Raw genomic sequence first — 8,998 nt, 5'->3', positions numbered from 1 at the left:
CTTCATTTGTCTGTAGTGTATACTTCAAATATATATATATATATACACACACACACACATATATAGCTGGATTTGCTATGTTTGCTATGATTGCTACAATTTAACTAACATTTTCTTGAGAATTTTTGTGTCTACATGAAAGATACTGGTCTATAATTTTGTTCTATTTTTTGTTTCATTTGGTATCAGGTTGATGGTGGCCTCACATAAGGAGTTTGGAAGTATTGCCTCCTTTTAATTTCTGGAAGAGATAGTGTAGGACTGGTGTTAATTAATCTTTGAATGGTATAATTTTCCAGTAAAACCATTTGGGCCTTGCAATGGACTGAATGTGTCTCCTCAAAATGTGTTGATATCCTAAGCCCCACTGTGATGGGATTGAGATGGGGCCTCTCAAGATAATTAGGTCATGAGTATAGAGCCCTCCTAAATGAGATTAGCGCTCTTAAAAAGGGGGCTCCAGTGAGTTCTCTCACCCTGTCCTGTCATGTGAGGATGACAGGACAAGAAAATGACAGTTTTCAATCTGGAAATGTTCATTAAAACAAAGTCACACACACACACAAAGAAAAGTCACGAGAAGACAGTCACCAAAACTATGCTAGCACCCTAATCACTGACTTCGGCCTCCACGCTTGTGAGAAATAAATGTTTATAAGCTACCCAGTCAGTGATTCTGTGTTATAGGAGCCCAAGCTAAATAGGACAAATTTGTACCCAAAATGGATGCTAATCTAAAAAATATCTAAAAACATGGAAGCTGTTTTGGAACTGAATAGTGAGTGGATAAAAGCTGAAGAGCTGAAAAGCATACATTTTGATATGTATGCAAAGAATAATGAATGATAAGGGTAATTCTGGTGAAACCTCAGAAAAGAGGAGAGCTGAAATGAAAACCGGTCTTCTTGGAAAATAATTTAGGAACAAAATGTTGGTAGAAATATGAATAGTAAAGACCATTCTGGTTCATTCTGAGGTGGAAATGAAGAACATATTATTGGAAATGGGAGGAAGGATCATTCTTTTTATAAAGTGGCAAAGAACTTGGCTAAATTGTGTTTGTGTTCTAATGTTTTGTGGAAAGTAGAACTTCTAAGCAATGAAACTGAAGATGTGGCTTTGCTCCTTCCGGCTGATGATAATGAAGTGCAAGAAAAGAGAAATGACTTTAAAAGATGGAATTTCTGAAGCAGAACCTAAAGATTTGGAAAATGCTCAGCTGAATAAATAGTGTTAAAATACTGTGAAAATGAGGGCATAGATTGGGAAAGAATAGCATCTTGTAAGTTGGTTTGGAGACATTGGGAAGACCCTGATGATGCTGGGGACATTGAACTCCTAAGTTTAGAGTCTGCTTTACCAGTGGAAGTGGCATCCCCACCCAGAGGCAACATTTCCACCTCCATTTGATGCGATAGGCACTGCATTGCCTGGAAAGCATAATAACCCTGAGGTAGAGGCCACATGACTCTTCAGAAACTGTCCCTGCCAGGGACAGTTTATTTCTGGGCCCATCACTAATAGACTCAAGTCCCAGCAGACTCTTAAAGGTGAAGTTCAAAGTGTGACCTGAGAGGAGGTGTGCTACACTTGAAAAGAATACTTGAGTTTTCTAATTTGTACACAGAAATCCAGGGAACAAGTATGGGAATGGATATTAAGACATGGAGTAATGGTGGAAGGAAGATGATTGGAAATCTGGTGACAGTGAAATGGGGGAAAGAGAAGTGTGGATAGGCTTCTCTGGGCAAAACATTTGAAATTATTTGTGTCCTGTGTAATTACTCACTGAAGTGTGACCTCAGCAGAGGATTTAATAATCAAGTGGATAGGATGGTCTGTTCTGTGGGTAACTGTTTCTTTTCCCAGTCACGCCCCCCCCATTATCATCCAATGGGCTTATGAACATAGTGGTGGCAGGGGATGGACATTATGCATGGGCTCAGCAACATGGACTTCCATTCACCAGGGTCACCTGACTGTGGCCACTGCTGGGTGCTCATCTGGCTGCAGAGAAAAACACTGAATCCCTAACATAGCAGCATTCCCTATTGTTGTTGTCACTAAATTGTGTCCGACTCTTTGTGACCCCATGAAATGCAGCACATTAGGCTTCCCTGTCCTTCACTGTCTCCTGGGGTTTGCTCAAACTCATGTCCATTGTCCATTGAGTTGATGATGCCATCCAACCATCTCATCCTCTGTCACCCCCTTCTCCCCTTGCCCTCAATCTTTGCCAGCATCAGGTGGCCAAAGTATTAGAGCTTCAGCATCAGTCATTCCAATGAATATTGAAACTGGTCTGATCTCCTTGCTGTCTGAGCAACTCTCAAGAGTCTTCTCCCACACCACAATTCAAAAGCATCAGTTCTTTTTAACACTCAGCTGCCTTTATGGTCCATCTCATCACATCTCATACATGACTACTATAAAAACCATACCTTGGACTATATGGAACTTTGCTGGCAAAGTGATTTCTCTGCTTTTTAATATGCTGTCTAGGTTGTTCATAGCTTTCCTTCCAAGGAGTGAGCGTCTTTTAATTTCATGGCTGCAGTCACCGTCTGCAGTAATTTTGGAGCTCAAGGAAATAAAGTCTGTCACTCTTTCCACTTTTCCCCCATCTATTTGCCTTGAACTGATGGGACTGGATGCGTGAGCTTAGTTTTTTGAATGTTGAGTTTTAAGCCAGCTTTTTCACTCTCTTTCACCCTCATCAAGAGGTTCTTTAATTCCTCTTGAAACTATGAAAACCCATAAACAAAGGTAACTGTCATTGAGTTAAGTAACATTCTACATGACTTTAGCATTTGCTTCACTTTCTTACCTACAAGTATTTAAGTTTACATTGTCATTGTTTCTGATCTACAGAAAGCTGAGTGGGAATGACCCAGAATTACCACATAACAGGCAATGTTTTCTGAGCTTTTAATATGTGCCAGGGGCTATTCTAAGGACTTTACACTATTAACTCATCTAACCCTCATAACAATGCTATGAAGTAGGTATCTTCCGGTTAGGAAACTGGCACAGCCACCTTGAAAGACAATTTGGTGGCGGTTTTATAAAAGTAAACAGACTTTTTTTTTTTTTTTTTTGACTACGCTGTGCAGCATGCAGGATCTTAGTTCCCTACCAAACCCAGACCCCTGCAGTGGAAGCATGGAGTCGTAACAACTGGATGGCCAGGGAAGTCCAACATACTCTTTCTTTATCATACAACCCAGCAATTAAGATCCTTAAGTAGATGAAAACTTAGGTTTACACAAAAACCTGTACACAGATATAGCAGCTTTATTCATAACTGTCAAAACTTAGAAGCAACCAAGATGACTTTCAGTAGGTGAATGGATAAAGTGTGATACCTCCAGACAGCGGACTATTCACTTCAGTTCAGTTGCTCAGTCATGTCCGACTCTTTGTGACCCCATGGACTGCAGCATGCCAGGCCTCCCTGTCCATCACCAACTCCCGGAGTTTACCCAAACTCATATCCATTGAGTTGGTGATGCCATCCAACCATCTCATGATCTTTCGTCCCCTTCTCATGCCCTCAATCTTTCCCAGCATCAGGCTCTTTTCAAATGAGTCAGCTCTCCGCATCAGGTGGCCAAAGTATTGGAGTTTCAGCTTCAACATCAGTCCTTCCAATGAACACTCAGGACTGATCTCCTTCAGGATGGACTGGTTGGAACTCCTTGCAGTCCAAGGGAGTCTCAAGAGTTTTCTCCAACACCACAGTTCAAACATCAATTTTTCGGCACTCAGCTTTCTTTACAGTCCAACTCTCACATCCGTACATGACTACTGGAAATACCATAGCCTTGACTAGACAGACCTTTGTTGGCAAAGTATTGTCTGTGCTTTTTAATATGCTGTCTAGGTTGTTCATAACTTTCCTTCCACGGAGCAAGTATCTTTTAATTTCATGGCTGCAATCACTATCTGCAGTGATTTTGGAGCCCCCAAAAATAAAGTCAGTCACTATTTCCACTGTTTCCCCATCTAGTTGCCATGAAGTGATGGGACCGGATGCCATGATCTTAGTTTTCTGAATTTTGAGCTTTTATTCAGTGCTAAAAAGAAATAAGCTATCAAGCCATGATAAGACATGAAGGAGACTTAAATACATAATACCAAGTGGAAGAAGTCAATCTTTAAAGATTACATAGTATCTGATTACAACTATAGGACATTCTACAAAAAAGCAAATCTATAGACAGCAGAAAGATCAGTGGTTGTTAGGGGTGTGTGGAGATGAATAGGCAGAGCATAGAGAATTCTTCGGGTAATGAAAGTACTCTGCGGGGACTTCCCTGGCAGTCCAGTGGTTGGGACTCCACACTGCCACTCCTTGGTTGGGGAATGAAGATCCTGCATGCAGTATGGTGTGGCCAAAAAATAATTAAATTTTTTGGAAAAAAAAAACTCTATGAGGTTGGAATGGTGGCTATATGTCACTATACATTTGTCCCAAACCACAGAATGTACAACAAGGTAAATTATGGCCTTTGGGTGAATCCATCCTTGGTTTAAAAAAATTGTAGGACTCTGGTGGAGGTTTTTAATAATGAGGGAAGCTGTGTATGTACTGGCATGGGCACTATGTGGGAAATCTCAGTATTTTCTCAGTTTTATTGTAAACCTAAAACTTCTCTTAAAAATAGTCTTTAAAAATATTTTGAAAAGAAGAGAGAGAAAAACTATGGCAAGGAGAGGCTGAATAAACTACTGAAGCAGCTCACACAGCTAGCAAGTGTTAGTGCTAGAATTTTAACCCAGGTATTAGATCTATGCTCTTACCCCTTATACCATCCTGCTCACACACCACACAAAAAGGAAGTCTGAAACAAAGTTATGCAGACAAACCAGAAATTAGACCTGGTCAGTATTACAAAACTCCTGTGTTAGGTGTTCTGATCTAGAGGTGTGGTGGTGTACCCACCCTAGTTGAAACAGACCTCTCAAACCACTGACTGCATTCCTACTCTTAATAGTTTCACAAAGCAAAGTCCGTGTCACTGATCGAAATGAGTCAAACCATCTCCTACCCTATTTGCTTTTGATCACAAGCCTTTGTAGAAGATTAAGAATATCCAGTGTGTGATTCCAAGCAGGTATATTCTCTTCTTTAATAAGAGATTGTCTGAAATAATGGTCTGTAATCCTCCAGATTTGCTTTTCTACACCCAAAAATGTTTAACAAAAAGCCAACAGGAAGAATTATTTACATAATGTACATAATTAATCAGAAGGATTAATTATTAGGGTGCATTGGGGAATGGGATCTGTGCCTAGAACCTCTGACTTTCCCTGTGGAAGGAAGACTTAGGGGTAAATCAGTGAAACTGTTTCAAGGGGACACCAGCTGTTTCCATATACTGAAAAATGAAATGCATTTCATGGAACAAAGAGGAAGTACAAATTCTTCAATTTGATTTTTTCATGTACAGCAGCAATTCTCCTTTTTATGTGCCTTCTGTGGGGAATGGCAGTCTCCAGGGAAAGAGGTGCATGAGACATCTGGTGTTTTTGAAGATGGGTCAAAATCCAGTCTCCACTACCATCCTGGTCCCTCAACTTTCACAGGCATACAAAGAAAGTAGAATATGAGATGTCTGGGTTCACAGCTCTGGATACGCAGTAGTTCTGACACTGCTGCTGGTCACCACTGAGGCTGTCCATTGCCTCAGTTTCTCCAGAAGGTAGGCTGGGACCTGGATCCCTCTACCAGAGTGCTTGCACCAGGACAAACATCTCCTTGAGCAACATAATAACAAACTATAAGGGACTAAAAATAATTGCACATGTGCACAGTTGGGGCAATTATGAACAATAGGATACAAAACCAACTGCCATTTCTGAGGTTCTGGGAGTAAAAGCATGGTAATGTGCATGATCCCTGCACAGAGCACCACCAAGGGGCTGGACAGCTAAGTTAGGTCTCCTGCCCACTAGTTGTGCCATGTCTCTAATAATATAAACTTTGTACCTGTTTTTACAGTTTTTGCCTCCTTGAGAAATTCATTTTTCAACCCGGGCAAGAGCCAGACCAATTTTGCTGCTAGCCTCTAGCCCATGGTGGTCTAATGGCTAGAATTCCTGGTTTTCATCCAGGCTATGCAGATCCAATTCCTGGATAGGGAACTAAGATGTTGCTTCAAGTCATGGCGCACAGGTCTCTCTCGGAGATCAAGAACACAGTGGTGCCACTATGCTAGTTGATCACCATGCTGTCGATGGTTGTTAATCATAGCTCAGCGAGGGAAGTGCTCCTCTCCCGGTTTCCCTGGAAACTGATAAGCCCACCAACATCCATTCCTCCTCTAATAGGTAACTTCCTCCTTCCCCCAGAGTGAACACTGCTGCATAAGTCCTGCCTGCTGTCTGCCATACACAGCGGGGTATCACCCTGGGAACTTTGCTTCAGACTTGAAAGATTCCCTGTTCAATAAACCCTTGATGTCTCTACCACTGTCTCCAGACTCATTCTTACAATGCACTGCTGCTACTGCTACTGCTGCTAAGTCGCTTCAGTCGTGTCCGACTCTGTGCGACCCCGTAGATGGCAGCCCACCAGGCTCCCCCGTCCCTGGGATTCTCCAGGGAAGAACACTGGAGTGGGTTGCCATTTCCTTCTCCAGTGCATGGAAGTGAAAAGTGAAAGTGAAGTCGCTCAGTTGTGACTCTTAGCGACCCCATGGACTGTCCATAAAGAATCTGCTTGCAATGCAGGAGACTCGCGTTCAATCCCTGGGTTGGGGAGTTCCCCTGGAGAAGAGCATGGCTATACGCCAGTATTCTTGCCTGGAGAAGTCCATGGACAGGGGAGCCTGGCAATCTAGTCTATGGGGTTGAAAGAAACAGACACGACTGAGCAACTAACACTTTCACGGTTTTCAACACAATAGCTATTTAAATATATTACAATTAAACAAAATTTAAAATTTCATCCCTCAGTCAAATTAGTCTCATCTCAGGTGCTCGGTGGACAAATGTGGCCAGTGGCTACAGTGCTGGATAGCACAGACATTGAATATGTAATTCAGTTCTGCAGAAATTTCTATCGGACAACACTGTATGAATGTTAGCTTTGTTTTACAGGCGAGGACACTGAAGCTTAAAGACATCACTATTACACAGAGCTGCATGATGACACAATCATACCCATTCTTATAATACTATGTGCACATTCACTGCTACTCCCTTTCACTTAACACTTCTATAATTTCATAGGAATCTAAGTACAGAACCAGGCAAATAAAGAAAAATCATTTTCTTAACAAGTTATAAAATAGTCATAGACTGATTAATCCCAGACCTCACCCTTAAAGCTATAGTCACACCATCCCCAGACACTTTAACAATCCCAGATAGATTATATGATTATCCACTAGCATTTCTCAGACTCAAGCACAGTCTTCCCTTCCCCAGTAGAGGATATTTGTGCGTGCGCCCGTGCACACACACGGACACACACACCCACCACGACCATAAAGCAAGCATCACATCCTTGAATCCCTTTGAGCAGCAACCCGGTACTCACCGTCACCGCATCTGAGCCAGAGCTCTGTCTGAGAAATCTAGACACTACTTGCTAGACTTCTGCAGCTTTTTCAGTCCTGGACTTCTATTTCTCTGAAGGCATCACTGCAAGACTCAAGCTCTGGTAACCTCTGAGGTTTTCTAGAACCTCAGAGGAGCCACTTGAGTAAAGTGAAATAGGTTATTAATACCCTTTACCTTCCACAGCGCCGGATTGTGTGCACGTGCGCTTTTGTGGGGGTGTGACAGGCGCACCTGCCGCCTTCTAACATCCTTGGTTGCTGAGCCCTTTAGTGACTGTATTCTCATGCTGTGAGGCAGGGACAGAGCCCTCTCCCTACTGTTGTTTCATTTTGATTATTTTTGAAAGTATAGGCATATATAGCATTCCTCTCTTCCTTTCACAAATATTAGAATATACATATTATTCTCCACATACCTATGTTCTTCTTTAATGTATCCTGAAGATAATTCCCTATTAGAATACAGCTACATGATAGCCCACTGTTAGATAAATATGAAGTTAATTCATCTAGTTTATGTTGGACATCTTATTTCTAGCCTGCTTCACTCACATATAGCATTTTTTAAAAAAAATTGCGCATACCACATTTTGTAACTTCACCAGTGTATCTTTAGAAGCAAGGGTCTCAGTCTTAAGGTATATATATATAAAACACATGGACATTGCTCAGTTCTCTCCTATATTAGTTCTATTATTTTATATTTTCATCAATGTGAGAGTCCTTGTGTTTCCAGTCTTGCCAATAGAATATTTTAATAAGTTGTTGGATTTCTGTCCATCTGGTTGGTATAAAGTGTTATTTCAGTGTAGTGGTCTTATATTCTCATCTCAACTTTTAGGCTCTTTAAGAATATGAGTTTGTGGTATAGTTGCAAATATCTCTAATTTGCAGTTTTCCTTTATCTTTGTTGATACTGTTTTAGTTCTATAAAAAATTGACTTCTTCCTCATTTCTACTGGATTTTTGAATCACAGTTATTGATATCTCAGTTCTAAAGTTATAAAGGAATTCACTCATGTTTTCCTGTAATAAAGTTTCATTTTTTTCCCCTCCTTTAAAAATATTTAGACCTTTTGTTGGGAATTTACCCTATTTTATACTGCCTAGCATGAATCTAACTCCTCCCCCCCTACATTTTATCCAGTTGTATTAAGACTAATTATAAATCAGTTCTTTCCCAAAATGGTCCTAGTTTAATGGCTCCTGCAAAGAATGGTGGTTAGGAAAAAACTAAGGGCCATTCTGTCACCTATAAGACAGACTAGAGAAGACATTATCAATATCCGCAAACATATCAACAGAGTTCAAGAAGCATGTACCTCAGTAATTCAATGAGATCCAGAAATCCTACCACGAAGGAGGTAGAAGCAAGATAACACACTCAACAAGGCAGTCTAGGCCAAAGAAAAAAAGGAACGCCTCCTACT

Source organism: Capra hircus, chromosome 18, assembly GCF_001704415.2.
Source record: "Capra hircus breed San Clemente chromosome 18, ASM170441v1, whole genome shotgun sequence".
NCBI classification, from domain to species: domain Eukaryota; kingdom Metazoa; phylum Chordata; class Mammalia; order Artiodactyla; family Bovidae; genus Capra; species Capra hircus.
The sequence above is the reverse complement of the archived record's forward strand: the minus strand, read 5'-3'. Positions refer to the sequence as shown.